This window comes from Bos taurus, chromosome 15 (assembly GCF_002263795.3).
Source record: "Bos taurus isolate L1 Dominette 01449 registration number 42190680 breed Hereford chromosome 15, ARS-UCD2.0, whole genome shotgun sequence".
Classification (NCBI taxonomy): Eukaryota; Metazoa; Chordata; class Mammalia; order Artiodactyla; family Bovidae; genus Bos; species Bos taurus.
The window spans coordinates 36,898,944-36,922,227 of NC_037342.1; the positions used below are offsets into that span (position 1 = coordinate 36,898,944).

At 45.1% G+C, this 23,284-nt stretch overlaps 1 non-coding gene across 1 annotated transcript; it reads right to left on the reverse strand.

Annotated features, from left to right (window-relative positions):
• Nucleotides 1-19,499: 19,499 nt before the first annotated feature.
• Nucleotides 19,500-19,571, reverse strand: TRNAW-CCA (transfer RNA tryptophan (anticodon CCA)). The gene has a single exon. It is a non-coding gene; the product is annotated as a tRNA-Trp (tRNA).
• Between the last annotated feature and the right edge of the window lie 3,713 nt (nt 19,572-23,284).

The following is a 23,284-nucleotide window of genomic DNA, read 5'->3' on the forward strand; positions in this document are numbered from 1 at the left end:
TAGATGTTGGCAATTTCATATGGTTCAATGGAGTACTTAGGAGTAGAGAAGTTGGGTCATGTGACAACTTCGACAGATACTGCCAATGTTTCTGCAAAGTGGTTGTACCAACCTATACTCCCACAGTAATATGCGAGTTTCCAATTTCTATGGCCCTTTAAACAAAGGCTATCTAGGTCCCTCTTTTGAGTCATAGCTACAAACATCTCTGTTCTTATGGGCCCTTTTGTATCATGAATTCACAGTATTCTCTATGTTTACTTGCCCTGGAAAGGTCTTTTTGACAATTCTAACCCTGCAAGAGCTGATTTTAGTATGTGAAGAATGTGTCTGTACATAGTACTGGTGTGATGGTGGCAGAAGGAATCAGACGGAGAAGACAAGCAACAAAGATCATCACCCTTCAATGATAATCTTAGAGAACCTGAATTTGATTGATATCAAAAAGGGTGGCATCTTCCTACACCAATAATTTTCAGTTTTTGCCTAAACAGGAAATGGGAAATAAGAGTGCTGAAGATAAAGCTCTTCTCTCTTGCTCACATCCAAAGAAGTGCAATATCTCCAGGGTTGGGGTTGATGTTCATCCACCAAATGGAAGCAGAGTGGGAGGCCCTCTGCTCCTTGGGCCTCATGCCCTTGGGCCTGGCAATGCCAATTTGTCCATTGACTACAGTAGGATCAGAGCCCAGGGCCCATTAGGAAAGGACTCACAAAAATATTTTCTTCTAAAATCAGAAAAAAAAAGCTTTAGGTTGAAAAATGTTTTATTTAACAATATTAATATATTCCTCTTTATATTAATGTAGTCATAAAATATAATTTTAAGTTTTTAAAAATTTTACTGCTTTATGGAGGACTTTCCCCATGGAGGCGAAAGTGCCTATCAGGACTCATGAAAGTCATAATGCAGCCGTGGGGCCTTGTTCAGAGAACCAGCTAAACTCTGCAGGGTGGATTATCCGGATTCATGATCCTCTCTGTTCTTAGCTCCCCTTGGGAATGGCTTTGGTAGACATGAACGTCTTGTCTCAGTCATGCCCCAAGGGTGAGGAAAAGAGAATTGTGTCCACCTGTGAGCCAGACACTGAGAAGGGCACACAGGGAAAGTCTTCATTTCACTTACTGGCAAAGAGTGGCGAGGATCTAGAGGTCCCTTAGCTCTGCCTTCATAATTGGGGTGAAATCTGAATCCCCAGGGAGCCCTGACATGCTCCCTTAAGGGGAAGGGGAGAGGGGCTCTGGTAAGGACAGGACTGTGTATTTTCTGAATCCCAGTATGGGCATCTGGCCCCTAGAGTTGCCTCCACCTCAGGCCTGCTTTAGTTCCTGTTTGTTTCCTCTTTGTTCTTCCTCCCTACAACATACACATACCCAGAGACTAATTTAGGGGCTGGAATTTGAGACATCCAGCTCTTATTTCTTCCAAACATGTCTCCGTTGGGCTGGCCTTCAAGGAAATATCGAATGATGAATAGCTGTTTGCTGGCTGGAGGAATTTGGAAAGGACAAGCTATTTAAAGCTCTGAGAAGAACAACCAGGTTGGGAATACATCTTGTATAGTATTGGGGGGATGAAAGAGTCATTTTGCAAACTACGAATTATTTGAAACATGTTCAGCATGGACCGGATCTATTTTATTTCTATATTTCTATTTGAATTAAAGTAGAGTGGAAGATGGACAGGGAAGCCAATTCAGGAGACTGAAAAAAGAGAGCAGAGGGATAAATGCAGAGTCAGGAAGCCAGGATTTTCTATGCAGCTTTGCCACGCACTGATTCATGAAAAATTATCCAGCCTCTCAGAATCTCAGTTCCTATATCTGCAAAAACAGGTGACGAGACAATCCTGAAGTTCTTCTCTAGCTTTGAAGTTTTAGCACATAGTAGGTGTTCCATCAGTAATTATGCGGGAGTGAGAAAGTGAGTGTCAGCGACGGGACCAATGTCACACAGGTGTGAAATCTGGTGATGGAAGTGGTAAGTGCTACCAACAATAGTGGCAATGCTGGGAAGCCGAGCCCATCTGTAGACAGCATTTGTACTGCCATAAAAATAGCATAACAAGATTATATTGAAATATCCCACTATTTAACTTAATAATTTAAATGTTTGCCTAATGAGGTGGACTTGATTGGATTAGGGCATTCACAATTAATTTTGATAGATCATTTTACACATTGGAGGTGCATTCTTCTGAACCAGGAGGTGGAACGGAAGTGCAAAATGTTTACGTTCAAACGAGCATGTGATTTTGCAGAAAACATTAATCCCAGATCATGCACACTAAGTCAATTTCAGAAATGGCTTCTAGATATATTATTAGAAATTGCTCTTCAAATATAAAAAGCTTGTAATAGAGTTCTGTCCATTTTTCCTTTGGCTGATGGAAGTTGTTTTATAAATACGCCTGTGATATGATGTTTTCTTCATCCAAGCCTTTTGGTACTAATTGCAACTTTTTAAACAGTGTAAGTAGTAGCTGTCATGAGCACTTTGAGTCCTATTACAAATACCTATTTCAGAACAATTTCACATTTAGGGGTGCATTCTTCAGATATTTTAAACTATATTTTTCCCATATTTTATTTTTTTGGAAAGCACTTGAATTGGAAACTGTGAGTCCTCTCCCCAACTTTTTTTGTTGTTAAGGGAATGACTTTAGTATGTAATAGCAAAGTGGCACCACTCCATATCTCTACCCCCTCAAAAGTCAAAGAGCCAAGAATGGTCACATCTGCCCTTGGAGTCAGGAATAAGCCAAGGCAAATGGCTTCTGGAAAGGCAGATTGAAATCAGGCCATCCGTTCTGTCCCAGAGTTCCAGGAAAACACGTTGCTCAGTATCAGTGCTGTCAGAGCAGAATTCCATCTCTTTTCTCTCAGAAAGCAATCTGATGTAAGGTGTCCATGGGCAGAAGGCTTCTGGGAGAGTTCTCTGTGTCTCAGTGTCTTCCTCTGAAAAAATGGAGATAAATTGCCCAAACCAGAGGTCTGGGCTGTGAAAACACTTGATGAGAGAGAATGTGGTAGAAGTGGCAGGAGCACTGCTTTGGAACCAGCTGACCATGGATCAAACCCTGGTTCTGCTCTTATTAGCTGTTCACCTCAGGAAAGCCACTGACTTTTTCTGAGACTTGAGTTGGTAAGTGGGGACAATCACACATAATTGAGAGTCTTATTAGAGTTAAAAGCCACATCCCTGGTGCACACTAGCAGCTCAACTAATTTGGTTTCCTTCTAGTTTCCTTCTCCTGGTCTTCTGCTCTGGGAGAAAAGCAGTCCCAAATGCAAGGTGCCATTGTCATTTCGGTTTCCTGGTATGGTCCCCAGAAGGCTATGGCACGTTATACCTGGGGCTCTGGTCTTTCAGGTCACGATAAACACATGAGATTCACTCTGCAGGTTCCGAGGCACCTTCGTTGGTAGAAGCACCGGAATCTGCCTTCTTCCTCTGAGGTCCAAGCTCTCTCACAAGATTTGATTAAACTCATCCTTTGCAAGGTTTCAGCAACCTTCATATTGAAGTCCAAATGCCTATCCATAGCATTCAAGGACCTTAAAAACCTTCCCTCTTCTTGGCCATCTAGCCTTCTTTCTCTCACTTACTATGTCATTCCTTAATTCACTCGCAAAACCCTCCTCTCTGCAACTGTCTCCAGCTGAATGCCCTCCACCCAACTTCGTGGGATGCCCTTTCCTCTGTTCTTCAATTGAAAAAGCTCTTCTATTTCCAGGTCTAGCTAAAATGCCACCACTCTCTTATATCTTCTAGAATATAGCCAGCATAGTTTAATCAGGTCGTCTTTGGGTTTGTAACTTGTCCTTAGTGTAGATATTATTCTGCAGATACTAAGGTGTGACAGGATCCCTCGGGAAACTGTCACAACTTTTCAGCTCTGTGTCCCCAGTATCCCCAGAAACCAGGCTAAATATAAAACCCTTACAATCTTCCTGCCAATCTGTTGAAGTAGCCACTGTTATTGATTCATTATGCATGAGAAAACAAAACAGGTTTCAGAGATACTAGGTAACTTGTCCAGAGTCACACAGCTAGTGAGCCATAGAACAAAGTGTTGAACTAGAGGCTTTCACTTCCAAGTTCGCATTCTTTCCACTACTCTGTAAAGCACTCCAGGATTTCCTTTAATTCTGCAAACAACTCTGTGAGGTGGAGGGTCGGGGGAAGGTATCACTATGGCTTCTTCACAGATGGGGAAACTGAGGCTTCAACAGGAGCCGTCACTTCCTCAGCCTACATGACTAGATACTGAAGGAGCTTCTGACGCTGAATGTGGGCCTCTGCAGGGCCCCAGGCCATTTCCCTCCGAGATTCATCACCTGCTGTTAGGAGCCGACCAGAGCAAGGGAGGTGGGGCCTGAGCTGTTACAACACCTGACAAACTCCTGTGCCTCTCAGGGCCCCTTCGACTTCCTTACCCCGGAGGTGATGAGAAAATGACAAAGGGCATCTCTGCTCCCAAGGGATTCCAGTCACGCAAACTCTGCCAATTAAGGCTGGAACGATGTCATCTCCTGAAATAGCATTTTAATGAGTGATGGCTCTGGGATAAATTGTCATCTTGTGATCCCTCGTTAGAGAGCTTAATTAGATCCATCATAAAGCATATTGATCGATGGCACTGAGCAGGTCTGCAGGACACTCACCATCCCCTAGAACATTTCTGCCCAATGCTGGGTGGAGCCAAGGCAGGACTGGGCCTGTGGCCCCGAGAGATGTGGGGCACAGGGCCTTTCCAAGCACCTGGGCACCACTTCCCTGGTCCTCTCCTTCCTCCTTCCTTCCCTTTTACAAATATTTATTTAGCACCAACTGTATACCAACGGAGAAGGCAATGGCACCCCACTCCAGTACTCTTGCCTGGAAAATCCCATGGACAGAGGAGCCTGGTGGGCTGCAGTCCATGGGGTCGCTAAGAGTCAGACAAGACTGAGCGACTTCACTTTCCCTTCTCACTTTCATGCATTGGAGACGGAAATGGCAACCCACTCCAGTGTTCTTGCCTGGAGAATCCCAGGGACAGGGGAGCCTTGTGGGCTGCCGTCTATGGGGTCGCATAGAGTCGGACACGACTGAAGCGACTTAGCAGCAGCAGTAGCAGCAGCAGTGTACCAAAGAGGGCTTTGCAGGCGGCACTAGTGGTAAAGAACTCACCTACCATCGCAGGAGACATAAAGACAGGGTTCAGTCCTGGGCCAGGGAAATCCTATGGAGGACAGCAGGGCAACCCACTCCAGTATTCATGCCTGGAGAATCCCATGGACAGAGGAGCCTGGCGGGCTACAGTCCACAGGGTTGCAAAGAGTCAGACATGACTGAAGTGACTTAGCACAGGTGCATGTGTACCTGGCACTGTGCTCACCTCTCCTGCTTTAAGTTATTTTGTCTTCACAAAAAGCTGTCCAGTCTTTCCTTATTTTTCAAATGGTAAACCCAAGGCCTGCAACCTGGAATTGCTACTAGGTTCAGCTCCAGCCAACTGAGTTATCTTTCAGGCAGTTTCTGGAAGAGTGGCTGACATAGGACAAAAGGAGAATTGAAGGGGAAAATGAACTTTAACTCTTGACACATGCCTGCCTCTCTGCTGTGCATTATACATATATATATATATATATATATATATATAGAGAGAGAGAGAGAGAGAGAGAGAGAGACATATATCTATACCTATATATCTATATCTACATCCCTAGTCCCCTTTAACCTTCATGTCAATTCCACGAGATGAGAATTTTAATCATTTTCTAGTTGAGGAGACTTTGTTGTTGTTCAGTTGCTCAGTTCTGTCCAACTCTTTGTGACCCCATGGACTGCAGCACCCCAGGCTTCCCTGTCCTTCACCATCTCCCCGAGCTGGCTCAAACTCATGTCCATTGAGTCAGTGATGCCATCCAACCATCTTGTCCTCTGTCATCCCCTTCTCTTCCTGACTTCAGTCTTTCCCAGCAATGTTACTTGCTCAGATCATTTTCCTTCGGTAACTATCAGAGATGGAACTAGAACATGGCTTTCAGGAACCCTCCCCTGTCTGGATTTTCCAGACAGGGGAGGGTTCACACCCAAGTCCTGTCATATATTAACTGTATAATTTGGGACAAATTACACAGACCTTCTAAATACCAGTCTCCTTATCTATCATATTGGGAGTAAAAAACTGAACAATGGAGTTATTGTGAGGATTAAAAGAAATAATGCCTATAAATTATGTAGGTAGTATCTGACTCATGACAAGTGTTCAGTAATTAATGTTCAATAAATACTCCAACTGTTTCCTCCTGGAAAGAGGCTACCTATTTCCTTATCTGTAAAATAGGTGTAGTAATCCCTTCCCTGAAACGATTCATAGGGAAGCACTTTATACAAGGTAAAGTACTCAGTCTGCACTTATCAATCACCCTCTGTATACCTGGGTGTTGGCAAAAAGCTTGAAGTAACCATCTATGGGTTTCCAGAGATAAAAGGAAATGCTCTCAAGCAAATCTTATTTAAATTCTTTTAAAAATTATTATAAGATAATGCATTAGCTGACAATGGTGGGGGTGGCGAGTAGATCAAGAAGAAAAGGTAGGAGAGGGTTTAATAAAACCAGAGTATTAAGATCTTTTCAGGGACTTCCCTGGTAGCTCAGACAGTAAAAGAATCTGCCTGCAATGAAGGAAACCCAGGTTTGATCCCTGGGTAGGGAAAATTTCCTGGAGAAGGTAATGGCAACCTACTTCAGTATTCTTGCCTGGAGAATGCCATGGACAAAGGAGCTTGGCAAGCTATAGTCCATAGGGTCACAAAGAGTTGGATATAACTGAGCGACTAACACATTGAGACTTCAGAGGTGGGCAGGGGGGCCTAGAAAATCTTAGCCATGGAGCGAGAGTGCATTAGTGCAGTGGCCTGGGCTCAGCAGGGTGCGTGTGCCTTTGTCCTATGTCACTGTGTCTGCAGTGTGTGTGTGCGTGTGTGTGTGAGAGAGAGAGAGCCCACATGCACACATGTATGTGTGTGTTCAGGTATGTACATTTCTGCCTGTGTACTAAGGCCAGCTTCCATGAGAGGGTGACTTTCTTTCCCTTTGCACACTTGGAGATTTTTCCTTTTTTATTACAGCAAATGTAGCTTGAAAGCTGGGTACAACATAGCTCTCCCCCAAACACAGATCACATCACAACGTTTCTTTCAGAGAAAAACGCTGCAAAATAACCCTCAGATGGTGAGTCTGCCTCTTTTTTTTTTTCTTTCTCTGTCTTGCTCTTTCTCTGTGTCTTTCTCTCCATCTGTCTGTGTGTCTCTATCTCTGCTTTGGCATCCCTATTTATAGCTTAAAATGCTTTCATACTTTCACAGCATATAAAATGTCCCTGTGCTACATAAAATAATACACGTTGGGGTTTGTAATTAGATCAGTGTTTCATCCCAAGTTTCACATACACAGTAACACAGGACGTTGTTTTTCAGCCCCTACACGCAAATATTGCCAGGCCTGAGTATACTGCCCAAACCCTTCTCATGGCTTTGTTTTCCCAACTCCTCTTGACAATCCTCTCAGCGTACTCCCTATTCCTTTTTTTTTTTCTTTCTCACTCTTTTTTTTTTGCCCAACCACTCTGCTTGTGGGATCTCAGTTCCCCGGCCAGGGATTGAACCCAGACCATGGCAGTGAAAACCCGGAATGCTAACCAGCAGACCACCAGGAAACTCCCACTCTGCTTGCTTGCTTTCTGATCCTCTCTTGCTGCCTGCGAGGTGGGCTCAGCGTTCCTCCGCAGCAGCTCAGAGCAGCCCAGACCTCCTCTCTCCGCAGAGCCCGGAGCAATCGCTCTGTCAGGGAGCCGTCAGAATCTCTGAACGCAGTGACAAAATTCATTTCCCCAACTGGCCCAATACAAACACTACTCAAAGAAGAGGGGGGAGGTAGATCTCTTTTCCCTATAATGAAATACAATTATTAGGGGAAAAAAAAACCAGAAGGAGAAATTGAGATTCATTTCTAACCAACTTGGACATGTGTTAGAGAATATTGTTGAGAACAATTAGAGATGTATGAGTGAGGGGTTTATTTCTCACTTGCTTGTCAGGTCAGAGGACAATCTGTTTATTTTCCTGCTACAATTTTATTCAATAAACTGAAAGGATGGGAGCCGGGAAAGAGGGTATGAACAGGATGTGTGCTATCAATTTGTCAAATAAATAATCGTGCTTGGAAACAACAGATTTTATTAATTAGACAGGATGGTGTATTATTACCATTAAAGTGTTATATTGCATTAATTTTTATATTTTACTCGGATACTAATTACTGTAAAAGATTTCGGGAATGAAGCAAAATAAAATCATGCGGCATTATACATAATGTAAAGATAGCGTGAATTAATTTGTCCGCTGCTCCCCGCCCGCCCACCGTCGGCAGAGGAAGAACAGGCGGGAGCGGCCTCGCCTCCTGGAGAACTCTCTCACCAGCACCCCTGCTCCCACCTGGTCCAGGGAGGCCGCTGGGAAGACCTGGGGGTTCGAGACCCGCTCAGCCAGGCACAGGCTGGCAAATCCCTTCTCCGAAGCCTCTGTTTTCTCTTTTGTAAATATAAACAGCCCTGCTCCGCCAGCCTCGCCGGGTGGTTGTAAAGATCTAACGAATTCTCAAGAGCAAAAGTGCTTCAAAATGTCAGAGGTTGTGAGAGGGGCTGAGACCCAGGATTACTTATTAGAGGAGGCGGACAGAGGAGGGGCCAGCTCTGTCAGGGTCCTCGCTCGGGAGCTGGCGGGGCGGATACCCGACAGGGGGCGGGCGTGCAGTTAGGGGACGGGGAGCGAATTGGGGCACTGCGAAGGCCACCCAGAGGCCACCGCAGCTACTCCCCTCGCTGGGCACTACCTCAGAGTGGAGTCAGAACCGGCCTGGGCCACACTGCGGCTGAGCCATGGGCTTTAAACGCGACCAGAGACCACCCTGCGTTATACCCAGGCGTTCTGGCAAGGGGAACCTGTACGGGGTATTGGTACAGTAGAAGAAAGCACCGACTCATCAGACGGGACTGGGTTTTAATCCTCACAGCCCACGCCGCCTCTGTGGCTACAGCAATCCCTTAACCTCTCTGAACAGCAGTTTCTTCAGTTGAAAAAAAAAAAAAAGTTATTGCGGAGGAAATAAATTCCCACGCCGGGCACACATTCTGGCTGGGGAGGCAATGGGCAGGGCCTTCACCAGGGTGCAGGGTCCCCAAGGGCCCCCTGTGAGAGCACAGTCGCACGGGCACCGTGAGCCCCAGGGAGCCCGCCATGTCCGGCTCCAGGCGCTGCCTCCCAGGTCCTCCCTGACCTCGGCCGAGGCTGAAGCCGCGCGGGTCCCGGGACTGCCCGCTCGCCCCACCCCGGGGGCGTTTCTAGCCCGCGCGGCCGAAGCCCAGCCACGTTTTTCTCCCGGCTGGGTCTCCAGAGCCCCGGCCCGGAGAGGACCGAGATTTCTCACGACCCACTGCCACCTACTGTCCGCATCTGGGAACTGCAGGGCCGGGCGCCGCAGGATTTTGACGCCGCCCTGGGGAGGGGCTGACCCCCAGGCCGGCTCAGGACTGGGGCTGGCACAGGATCAGCGCTCAGGTCCCTCTGCCTGGAGCCTCCCTTTACGCTCTGCTCTTTTTGTTTGAAAGTCGTTTCGCAGTTGTGTGGGAGTAACTTAGCCAGGCCACCTGAAGCCCTGGTTCTCTGGCTTGCACTGTTATGGGGGTGACTGAGCCCCACTCCCCCGCAAAAAAACAGGAATACTAGGAAAAGCCACTCCCTTAACATCTGACCACAGCTCCGTTTAAAGATCTGAAAAATCCTGCCTCTGGGTTTGAAGGGCTGTTTCTGGTCACTCAGCTGAAGCAGTCGAAGGTCTTCCAGAGACTGGTTGTTGTCCCTGTTTCTAGCTTCCAAGGGGCTAGAATTTCACCTGTCCTGGAAGTCTGACCGATTCTGAATCAAGCCTGCCCTCTGCCTTCTCCATACCGTCAGGATCTCTCAAGTCACCCTCCCTTAGAACACGCTTCCTCACCTCGAGTGTGGTCTTACTGGCTGTGTCTTCTTAGACAAGTCATTGTACTTTTGCGATTTTTTTTTTTAATCTGTAGAAGTAGGAATGATAATGATATGCAGGAGGCCCATCAAAGAAGGCTGCTGATGAAAGCAGCCTGCCACCTGGGGACATGTGCACATATTTTTGTTGGCATTCAAAAGGCTGCTCATTGCTTGGGTCTAAATGTGTGTGTCCCCAAATTCACATGTTGAAATCATTGCTATGATCTAAATGTGTGTGTCCCCCAAATTCACATGTTGAAATCATTGCTATGGTCTGAATGTCTGTGTCCCCCAAATTCACATGTTGAAATCCTAACCCACAAAGGGATGGTATTAAGAGGTGGGACCTTTGGGAGCTGAGGTCATGAGGACAGAGCCTCAGGAATGGGATTAGTGCCCTTATAAAAGAGGCCTGAGAAAGCTCCCTCACACCTTCCCCATGGGAGGTTACAGTGAGAAGACAACCATCAATAAGGAGTTGACTCCTGAATCTGCCAACACTAGGCTCTTGGACTTCCTACCCTCCAGAAATGTGAGAACTAAATATTCATTGTTTATAAGCCACCTCAATTTATGGCATTTTGTTAAAGCAGTCTGAATAGACTAAGATACTCACTGAGCCAAGATAATACAAACCTGTAGGGAGAAGAGGCCTGTGATCTTTTGCATAGTGATTGGTGGGTGGTGGGAGGCAGGGTGGTGGGGGCAGTGTGGTGAGGGAAAGCGGAGAAGGTAGGTTATCTTGTCCTCTAGTGTGTCCCCACCAGCCCAGTGCTGTTTTTCTCTCTTACAGAGAATTCTTCTTTTCCTTTGCCTCATAGCACATGTCACCATTTACAATAATGTGTTTAAATTCTGTGTGTATTTGTTCAGTGTCTGACTCTGCAGACAGCAAGCTCTATGAAAATCAGGATGATATTCATTCTTTAAACCACTGTACCCCAGTGTCTAGCGCTGGGACTGGCACATGGGATACATTTAATAAATATTTATTGAATGAATGAATGACTATAACCATTTGTTTATTCCAGAGACAATTAAATATCACCTGGGCCCTTTCCAGTTCTTCCCAAACATTCCATTCCCTTAGTGTTATCCACTGAGAGCTCATCTCCTAAGCCTTTCTTCCTCTTTGGATGTTCTCTGTCATCCTCTTCTTAACAACCAGCCTCCCACACAATTTCTTTCATTTTAAACAGACATCTACACAAAATAAGCAGAGGAAGGTTGATGGCTATGTTTGACTTGTTTTGGGTTTTGCCTTTTGATTTTATAAACTACCTAAGTAGACCTGACTATTATTCCCATCCTCCAGAAGGGGAACCATGTAGCTGAAGAGGTGAATTGACTCGCCATATGTCACAGCTAGAGAGTGGCAGGCACTCAGCTAAGTCCCTGCTCTCCTGGCTCTGAGTCACATAACCTTTCCCTGTTCCAGCTGCTCTGTCCACTGACCCATGAGCGTTGCAGGCCTCTCTTCATGCCCTGGGGCTGATGGTTCATGACAAACCATCCGAGGATTTTTTCCAGAAAATAACTCTGGAGAAAGATGATATGACTCTCAGGAACACTGTCGTGCCTACTTTTGGCCTCTACTTCCCTTCCAGTGGCCATCAGGGCAATTGGAGGACATGTCAACAAAAATACTTCGTAGGCCCCAGCAAGGTCTCTGGAGCCAGACCTGCTTGGTTTATATGTTGGCCTTGCCACCTTCAAGCTATCTGTCTTTGAGCAATTTACTTAAGGTCTCTGTGCCACAAAGTGCCTCAGTTGTAAAATGGGGATAATGAAAGTGACCCCTCATACGGTTTCTGTTTAGTTTAAATAAACACATGTAACATGCTTAGAAGGTGTACTCAATTAACGCTTTCTCTTTATTTCCTTCCTCTCTGTCCCTTTCCTCTCCCCTCTTGCTTTCTTTCTACTTTTGCTATTCTTTTTTTTTAATGTTCCTTTCTTTTTCTTTTTTCTTTCTTGCTCCCCAACTTTTATTTATCCCTAAATTCCTCTCTTCTCTGAATCTAACTTACTTCACTATATGCCTCAATAAATATTGGCTGAGCCAATAAATAATGAATTTTAAAAAGAGAGAGAAGGAGAACGTTGGTACAGGGAGAAGGTTTTGAAAAAGTGAAGGTAGAGTAATAGAAGACAACTTGTTTTTTTTTAATGTTTGTTTTTGTCTTAATGTAAGAACCGTATCATAAGAACCAAGAAACCTTACATGGAGCCTTTCACTCTTATGCTCTATTACCTTGAGTAAGTCAAGAAACCTCTCTGGGCCTGCATGACAGCATCTATAAGACTGCAGAACTGAACTTCATCAACACTTCATTACCTAATCTTTTCTGTCTCTAACTCTGTGAGCCTACAGTCCCATCAGTAGTAGGGTGATATTGACTCTCCTTACATTTGCATAAGGTGAGGTTGGGGTGGGGAGAAGCCAAACATTTCCTGGTGGAACCTGTTCCGCCTATGACACCCATCAGAAATTTCACAGTTGAGAGGTGCTTTGATCTCAGAATTGTGCTCAGTTGTTCTATCTCTAGCTCTGCCTCTTAATTACAATGGGACTTTGAACAAGATGCTCAGCATCTCTAGGTCTCCCTTTCTCATCTGCATAATGGAGTCAGATGTTATTTGATGAAATAACAAATGTAAAATGCTTAGCACAGTGATTGACAGAGTAAGGGCTCATTAAATTGCTATTGGGGTACGTAGTTAAAGTGTGTATGGTATCACAACCCTTGACAGAACCCTTAAGGCCAAGTGATAATGAGTTTCCCATTAGCTGGTATTGTGACCTTTTTTTCCACTGAGAATTCATTGAAAACCTACTCTGTGTTAGAACTTGAACCAGGTTCACAGTAGAAAAATGAGTGGACCATGAGCTCTGACTCCAAGTTCAAAAGATTACATGCATTTTTTCAGATCCTAATATGTTCCTGGTATTTTACCATATTATCCCCTTTAATATGGGCTTCCCTGGTGGCTCAGAGGGTAAAGCCTCTGCACACAAGGCGGGAGACCCAGGTTCAATCCCGGGTCAAGAAGATCCCCTGGAGAAGGAAATGGCAACCCACTCCAGTATTCTCGCCTGGAGAACTCCATGGACAGAGGAGTCTGGCAGCTACAGTCCATAGAATTACAAAGAGTCTGCAAGGCATGACTGAGACTGAGTGACTAACACACACACACACACACACACACACACACACACACATATGAGTGACATAGAGGAAGCTGCAAGGATGGAGCCTGAAGGGAGTGGGGAGTGATGAGGAGTTCATCACTAGACCACACCAGCTTTTGCCCCGCTTTAAACCACAATCAGCCAATATTCATGGAGTTCCCAACGTGGAAACAGTACTGAGACTTTCACCAGCTCTCCAGGGTAGGAAAAAATATGTGTGCCTCCCAGAATTGTCTCTCAGCCCTTTCTCCTGTCTTCCTAGCCCTTCTTTTACTTCTTTCAGGAAAGGCTTGGACATGAATTATCTACACCTGAGCATGAATGAATATCAGTGCCCTCTTCCCTCTCCCAAGGGAAATTTTGGTTTTGCAGCTTGCTCTCTCATATCTTTGCACCAAAATACAAAGGCCTCCCATCAACCCAACACATGTGTGCCTCCATGGCCTGCCTGCCTCCCTTATTCCCACTCCAGACAGCTTAACTACAATTGTTCTTGTCTAATTCCAGCTAAAAAGTCCTGGACTAGTTGTGCATGTCCTCATCCTTCCCATGTCCATGAATCTCCTAATGTTGCTCCCTCTGGAAGAATACACTTCCTTACACCTAAACACTGCCTCTACATTAGGGCCTCATTCAGAGATCATCTCCTCCAGGAAGGCCTCCTTGATCTCACAGCTGAAAATAATTTTTCACTCAGAGAAACTACTAACACAGCACTTCACAAACTTTATTTTGAATGTGATATTTTTCATGTGAGTCAGCCCACAGTTCCAGTGAAAATAGAGACTCAGATCCAGTGGGTCTGACAGGAGGGCTGAGACCTTGCATTTTGAACATGCTCATCCATGATGCTAATAATTCTGGTCTGTGAATTGCACTTTGAGTAACAAGTGATCCCTGATCCTCTTGGCATATGGGAATCACCTGACCAGCTTATTAAAACTCCGGATCTTGGGGCCAGAGGCTGGTCCAGGTTTTGTGGGGCTTGAGGTCATTCCATGTAGAGGATACTCTTTTAAAAATATAAAATGAATAATAAGAAATTGCTGGAGCTCTTCTCAGGACCCTGGAAGGGACTGTGCCTAGAAGGTAAAGATCCCAAAGTTTAGGCTTCAGTAGCTTCAAGATAAATCCATCTTTTCCTGGGCCCCACCTATGATCAGAATCTCAGAAGGGTGGAAATGTGTGTGGATTTTGTTTTGTTTCAGAATTTCTCCAGATGAGTCTTAATGGCCAATCCCTGGGCTCAACCCCACCTTTGGGAACTGCTGTCCGGAATCTCTTGTTTTCGTCCTGCCTGTCTGCTTAACGCCTCAATCCTGTTCATCACCAAAGGCCACTATGTCCAGCATTGGTCTAGACCCTGCAGACACAAGGATCAGAGAAGGATACTCTTACCTTGAGGAGCTCATAGTCTACTGGAAAGCTGGCCACAAAATGAATTTCACATCAACTGTCTGTCCAAGTTCTGTAGGGAAGAGAAGAGGGAACAAACTTCAGCCAGGACAGGAGGACAAGGTCTTGCAGAGGGACTGACATTAGCTAGGTCTTGCCACATTACTGGGGCTTTTCCAAGTAGCAGGAAGCCCTGAAAGAATACAGTCTCTTTAGAAACTAACCAATCACATTCATGTGAGGCAGAAGAGGAGGGCACATAATGGGAACAAGGTTCAGGGCTGTGAGAGGTGGGTCTGGAGAGCAACCAGGGCCCCAGGAGACTGGGCTCAATGGGAGTGGAAGAGTGGGCAGGGGAAAGTTTTTGAGCAGTAAAGTACGTACCTCGATCAGGTCTGTGTTTTGCAACATGCATGCATTGCTTTCAACTTCCAACTATAATTAGTTTGTCCTATGACTTATCCAACTATTAGATCCAGAGATCTTTCTTTTTTATCTTTAATTCTTTAACTACTATTTCTTTTTCAATGGTCACTGTATGTCAGGTAGGGTGCTAAGCATTTTAACCTCATTCAATCCTCCTACCAACTCTGGAAGGCATAGAAAATGATTCCGATTTTACAGAGAAATAAACTGAGGATCAGAAAATGTAAGAGACTTGTGCAAGGTAACAGAAATTTTTAAAAAGCCTAGTGACCCAGGGACTACCACAATGCCAGACACTCAGCAGGATTAAAAGTATTTGATGAATTAATACATGAATGCTGAGATAAAAGACCCCTGATTATTAAAAGCCAATTTTGGAATGAATGTTTCAAGTAATGTGAGGGATGTGGGATCTTCCTGTTTCCCTGCAAGTCCCAGGTCCCTTCCTCCTGGGTGTTCAAGCACGTTTCCAGCAGCTAGGCTCCTTCCTCCTGTCCTCTGCTTCAGTTAGAGAAAAGGCACAGTGGTGGGACAGCCCGTGGAAACTGTGAAGATAGCTGATTTGGTGATTCTATTTTATTTGGGTTGGGGGGAGGTGGGTTTTATTAGGTTTCAAATCCATTCCGTTCCATTAGATCCAATTTATATGTTTCAATTAAGACAAATGAGCTAAATTTTTAAAATATTTGGTGAGTGCCTAATATTGCCACTGGGTGGCAAGAGATAGAGTGAGTAAGAACCCCGGAATGCTACAAGCGTCTCAAAACAGGATCTGAACCTGATAGAGACCCTTGATTTTAGTTCTCATCCTGGGATCCATTCTAATTTACAGCAAAATGTAGCCTTTCATGGTTTTAACTTCGAGCCGTTTCCTCCAGCAGGTTCAGCCTCATTTCCCCATTCTTATTGTCAAAAGATGATGGAGGTTGTGGCATTTCATACAGTATATCACAATGCTTTCTGTATTTGAGGGGATCTTTATAACCGTATAAGGAGAAAAGCAGAGTAAGAGAGTGAAGATCACTCTCTGACAGCAGAAGCTCAGAAGCTCAAAACCTTGCTTGTACCACACAGCTTGGGCTTCCCTGATAGCTCAGTTGGTAAAGAATCCGCCCGAAATGCAGGATACCCTGGTTTGATTCCTGGGCTGGGAAGATCCCCTAGAGAAGGGATAGACTACCCCCCCCCTCCAGTATTCTTGGGTTCCCCTTGTGGCTCAGCTGGTAAAGAATCTGCCTGTAATGCAGGAGACCTGGGTTCAATCCTTGGGTTGGGAAGATCCCCTGGAGAAGGAAGGGAAAGCCTACCCACTCCAGTATTCTGGCTTGGAGAATTCCATGGACTGTATAGTCCATGGGGTCGCAAAGAGTCAGACACGACTTTCACTGTCACCACACAGCTAGAAATTGGGGCACAGGGTCCAGAACCCAACATCTAATACTCAGCGAGGTATGATTTCAAAGTGACACTATCGATGAGTCACCTGGCAGGTCATCGACATCCCCTTACTGATATATTCAGTGGCATTTTGTTCTCGCCTTTGCTCATACTGGCTAGTTTTTGCTTCCCAAATAGACTGCAGACAACATATAGGAAGGATACAACTTTTATTCTTTCATTTCTCACACCTTAATGAACATTATATGCCAAACACTGGAAGAGTTACTATTATGGGAGAGACAAAGGATATAATTATGAATAAAACAGGCCTCTGTGGGTGTATGTCTAATGGGATAATAATATTTTATGACTTTTTGAATTTTTACTATGCCCTAAGTTTTGTGAGTATATTGAGATGCTGAGAGTAATGAAGAACTTGTCTGAGTTGGGAGAACCGGGATTCCCATGGATTCCCCAAAGAGGCTGACCCAGGGCTGAACTGACATGGTATGATATAACAGATAAGAACATGGCTCTAGAAGGCAGACAGATCCCATCTCAGTTCAGCCAAATAGTGAAACTTGTGTGATCTTAGGAAGATGATTTACCTTTGTTCCTCAGTGTCTGTATCTACAACCAGCTCCCAGTTCCATTCCTTGGATCAGTTGATAAAACATATGTAAGATCCTTGAAGAAATATCTGATCCAGCGCAAGAGCTCAATACTCGGTAGCTGAAGGGCCAGAAAGCCTGGCGTGCCTCAGTCCATGGGATCGCAAAGAATCAGACGTGACATAATGACTGAACAACAACAGCAATGCTGTTAATGTGAAGAGGGGCAGACACGGCCTGAGTGTGCATGCATTCGAGTGCATGATGTTTAGGTAGCATCCCCTGCTCCCCTCAAGTTCCTAAGAGTAAATCCTTTAAGTTCCCACACCCCAGCTTTGCACATGGCCCGTAACAGAAACCACTCACAACAGGCTGCATCTCTGTGACCACTGGATGCCAAGTGCCCCTCACTGGAGACAATGACAAGCCCAGCTCAGCACATGAACACCTCTAACAGGCTTCTGAACCCTGCCAAGCCCTCGTGCCCACTTGAGCACCAGGGGGAGGGGGTGACTGTGGCATAAACACACGTTTGCTTTCATTTGGCTTAGCTGACTGTGTGTTTTGTTAAACAAATTTAGGCTTGGAAAAGATTATTTTTGGTACACTGCTGCATAATTAGATGAATTTTCATGAGTTTATTCTTGAAATAAACTTTGAAATTGTCCATGTTTTACTGTTTTTTAATCATCTGCAGATACTGTTTTTTGAGACTTAGCATGAAAAAAAAAACCTTGTTACATATCAGTTTAATTTAGATTCAAATAAAATAATTTTTTGAATTTGCAGCAACAACAAGTCTGCGAAAGTGGTTGTAACTGGTGCTGAGTTGTTTGAGGATCAAGATAATTACAGTATAAAGGATAAGAGAGAATATAATATCCTGGCATCCAGTGCCTATTCAGCTAATCCCCAGCCCTTGACAGATGTTCAAACACAGTATTTTTAAAAGCTGACTTTTAAAAAAACAGGGCGAGTCACTTATTAGATATAAACAACATGATAAGAAATTCAAAGTCTGACATCCACGAGGAAACGTCCATGCTGAGAAGCAGGAGAGACAAGGTAAGAAGTCAAATGTGTCATGCTCATTGCTCTAATGGGGGCCCCAGGCAGGACTGCAATTGCAGAAGCGCCAAGCCCTACCTTAGCCAGGAGCACAGGTTCCATCTGTACCAGCCCCTGAGGAGCAGAACCCCCAAGGCGGTTTCCATGATGCTGTCAACCCACACAGCAGTGGCCACACCTCTCTGGCGGCTGTTTGAGGACTAGGATGCTGGCAGCCAGCACCAGGACAGTTTGGCCAGTTTTGAACAATAACAGCATAGTATTAGGTGGCCCCAGGAGATGGCCAGGCAGATGGAGGGGTAAGGAGCAGTCTGTTTATTGGCTCAAGGATCGCCCTTGTCCTTGGCCCCCGCCACCCCTGCACTCACTCATCCACAAAAACTCTTCTGAGCCTGAGTATCAGTTGGGTATCAAGGCTGTCTACTAACCTCTAGGGTTCAGAGATGAATGAGACCTCTCTGCCCTGCCTCCAAAATCTCATAGGATACCAAAGGAGAGCAGTCAAATCCATTGATAACAACAGTAAATATTATGATTATTGAGCTTTGCTGCTGCTACTGCTAAGTCACTTCAGTCGTGTCCGACTCTGTGCGACCCCATCCACAGACGGCAACCCACCAGGCTCCCCCGTCCCTGGGATTCTCCAGGCAAGAACACTGGAGTGGGTTGCTATTTCCTTCACCAATGCATGAAAGTGAAAAGTGAAAGTGAAGTTGCTCAGTCGTGTCCGACTCTTTGCGACCCCATGGACTGCAGCCTACCAGGCTCCTCCATCCATGGGATTTTCCAGGCAAGAGTCCTGGAGTGGGGTGCCATTGCCTTCTCCACATTGAGCTTTGCCTATATCCTAAGCTTCATTCTAAACGTTCTTACAAATTTCCACAGTAACCTTACAGAGTGGATACTACATAATAATACATAATAATATCCATTTTACAGATGAGGAAACTATGGCACAGCGTGAGTAAGTGTGGGATGAAATGACGTCTGACAAGGTGGTGATGGCAGAGGCGGGATCAGGAAGGCCTCGTGGAGATGGTGGGGTTTGAGTGGGGTCTGTAAGGACAGATGGGATTTACAAACGTGAAGATTCTGGAGAAGGGCATTCAAGGCTGAAAGTGCCATGCAGAGAGAACAGACACATATTATTTGTGAACTAAGACATTAAGCTTCCCCCAAAGATGGCATGGAGCTATCTTTTTCTGCCTCTGTATATAAATGGAAAGTGAAAGTGAAGTCACTCAGTCGTATCCGACTCTTTGCGACCCCATGGACTGTAGCCTACCAGGTTTCTCCATCCATGGGATTCTCCAGGCAAGAACACTGGAGTGGGTTACCGTTTCCTTCTCCAGGGGATGTTCCCAACCCAGGGATCGAACCTGGGTCTTCTGCACTGGAGGCAGACGCTTTAACCTCTGAGCCACCAGGGAAGCAAACATTTAAATGGAATTCTGTACCAAAAGCCCTTAGCACACTGGAAAGCACAAGTCAGATCCTGAATGCTGGTGTTTTCCTCCTTTGTGCCAATACTTTTATCTGGGGCCCTTGAAGGTTGCTTCTGCACAGCCGTGCCTCCAAGGTGGCAGAGCGCTTTGGAGATAAGGCAGCCTCTGCAGGATGCTCGTCTACAGACCAGGGCCTGCGTCGGTGGGTCTGAGCTGGAAGCACCAGCCTTCAATAGCAGGAGGTGCTAGTGAACCAGAGGCAGCTTGGCCAGGGCTGTAGATTTTGCAGAGTGCAAGTGCATGAAAAGGTAGACCCCCGGCTCTACCTGACTCTGTTTTCAACCCATGTGATGCTTCCCTTATGCTTTTCATTCCGCTCCCTCTCATCTTTCTCCAGCATTGTTAGGAATTGCCTTATCAGCATTTTACTTTCAAATAATTGCAGAAAAGGATCTTCTTTTAAAGGAAATTCTGTCCTTCCTTCAACCCCTCACCCTCACCCAGACAGTACATCTTTCCATGAGGATTTGCATCCAGGACAAGGTTGAGGGGAGTGGGAAGATTCCAAGAGACTATGAAAAGAGCCTGATACATCCCCCTGCCATGGGGTGGCTGGAGTCTGACATGCTTTAGAACTAGACCTGATTAGCTGTTTTATCCACAGAGCGAAGGAGAAGGTGGCAGGATGCTGTGTGTGACCCACACGCCCAGAGCAGAGTTTGCCAGAGCAAGAGTTACTTGAGTGTTTTCTGGGTACCAGATGCTGTGAGAGACAGCCTGTGTGGGGTTGCCTTATGTCTTGCCCAAGAAGGCCATCTGGAGGGGCTGTGGGAACACAGGGCTGGGGGAGAGGATTAATTCCTTCATCTCAAGCTTACCCTGGGCACCATCTCAAGGGAGCAGAGGTCTCCACTGTGGTCTCAGTGGTGCACTCTCTTGGCAAGCTTCAGAATTGTTCAGTGCCTCCAAAGAAGTTCAAGGCACTTCTCAGTCATGGCTTAAGTGGTGGGAAGAGGTGAGCCTGGGCATAGGGGTGCGGGGATGAGGGGTATACACCAGGCTGTACTCTTCCTCCATCATTTCCTCCTAAGGTGTCCTCTGCTCAAGATGCCCTCCACTCTCTGCAAGGTTCCTACAACCACCATAGAATTCAAGGATCCAGTGCTCTAGTCACTGCCTCTAACCTTTCCTGCATTTTTTTTTTTTTTTTCTGATCGGGCATCTCAGATTCTCTGAGCTCAGGCTCAGTTTTCAAAAGCTCCCTGTCTTTTGTCCCAAAATAATATTAGCCAGCCTTCGTGGAGTGATTTCTAGGTACCAGCTACAGCTCAAGCGTTACATATATTATCTACTTTCATTCTCACTAAAATCTTAAGGTGTGAAACTCGAGATGCATATGTGTTCAGAGAATAATGAGTGCTTATTCTTCTCAACAGCTTCCTAGGTGGCTCAGTGGTAAAAAACAAAAAAAAAAGAAAAAAAAGTCTGCCTGCCTATGCAGAAGCCGCAGGAGATGCAGGTTTGATCCCTGGGTCAGGAAAATCGCCTGGAGAAGCAAATGGCAACCCACTCCAGTATTCTTGCCTGGAAAATCCCATGGACAGAAGAAACTGATGGGCTAAAGTCCGTGGTGTTGCAAACAGTCAGACATGACTGAGTGACTGAGCATACATGCATATTCTTCTCAACACTCAACAGAAATTTCACCTAGAAGGAGCATCAAAAGAGTGATGGAGTGAAAAAATAAATCAAAGGTGGAAGGAAAGAAAGAAAGCAAGTCACCAAGAATATTGTCCGAGATACTTACAGGTTGGGGATGACTTTAAGTAAAAGTTTTTATGTCTCTGAGTTTTTGTTCTTCCCTTTGTAGTTACTGGCAATAAAAGAGTAAAAATAAGTATAGGATGTAAAAGTACTTTAACTTGCTTATAGTATGTGCTCATTTATTGTTTTGTTGAATAAATCTAATTTTTTTTTTTTTACTATGAGGACTAATTCCATTTTTCTGTGTGTCCTGTCTCTGGGGCAGGCATCAGAATCCTTAGGAGGAATAAGACAATTCTGATGTCCCACAATACACAATTAGAACCACAGCTTCACATCATTTTTGAAAAAAAATGGCTGTCCAGTCTGTTTGATCACCTCTAATAATGGAGAATTCACTACCCCTTAGTTTAATCCATAATCATACAATCATGGTTGACCAGTTGCTTTTTGCATCAGGCTGAAATTTCCTGTCTACCTTGCTGGAAGAGAAAACAGAGCTATCCTGGGCTGGGTTTCAACTTTTCCCTAAGTGGAATGGCGAAGCATAGATTCACACAATGCCAGAGTTTAAAGAGATTTATAAACTTCATATTCTGGGGTCCTACTTCACAAATTCAGTTCAGTTCAATCAGGTCCGACTCTTTGCAACCCCATAGACTGCAGCATGCCAGGCTTCCCTGTCCATCACCAACTCCTGGAGCCTGCTTAAACTCATGTCCATCAAGTCAGTGATGCCTTCCAACCATCTCATCCTCTGTCATCCCCTTCTCCTCCTGCCTTCACTCCTTCCCAGCATCAGGGTCTTTTCCAATGAGTCAGTTCTTTACATCAGGTGGCCAAAGTATAGGAGCTTCAGCTTCAGCATCAGTCCTTCTAATGAATATTCAGGACTGACTTCCTTTACTATTGACTGGTTGGATCTCCTTGCACTCCAAGGGTCTCTCAAGAGTCTTCTCCAAAACCACAGTTCAAAAGCATCAATTCTTTGGCACTCAGCTCTCTTCATGGTACAACTCTCACATCCATATATGACTACTGAAAAAACCATAGCCTTGACCATATGGACCTTTGTCTGTAAAGTAATGTCTTTGCTTTTTAATATGATGTCTAGGTTTGTCATAGCTTTTCTTCTAAGGAGCAAGCATCTTTTAATTCCATGGCTGCAGTCACTGCAGTCATCTGCAGTGATATCTTCACAGATTAAGAAAATCTATATGCAAGATTCAACTTTCCAATTGGTTGGGAAGAGAAGAATTTTATTATTCAAACTGTTTGTTCAGACCTGTGGGTTGAATTTCTCTCTGGAGTTCATTAAGAGGGAAGTCACTTTGGCCATATCTTTTCAAGGCCTATTTCAGACCTTCTCCTGTAACTGGTTCTACCACACTTGTGGTAGATTGTTCAGTAATGTTCTCCTGTTCAGTAATGCTCAAACCACCCTGAATCTATACCCTTGAAAGGTTTCCCATATACTTACTCTGAGTTTGGCCACGTGATTTCACTTTTGCCATTATGACACAAAGTAGAGACATGAAAATTACTTATATATTGAGACTCACCCTCTCTTGCTTCTTTTGTAACTCCATGACTGCCACCATGTAATCAAATCTGGGCTAGCCTGATGGGTAATGAGAGCCATGTAGCTCATTGCCTTCATCACAGCAACCAACAGCCAGCTAACTCCCAGAAGCAAAGTCACCTAGCTGACTTGCAGTTGACTGCAGGTGTGGAAGTGAAGCATTTGCAGCTAGCAGAAGAACTGCCCAGCTGAGCCCAGGCCAAATTGGCAATCTTCAGTCATTAGTTAAGCAGATGGTTGTTGTTTAAGGTCACTAAGGTTTGGGGTGACTTATTATACTATTTCCCCCAAATAAAATTTCATGGACCTGGCTTCCCTAGTAGCTCAGCTGGTAAAGAATCCACCTGCAATG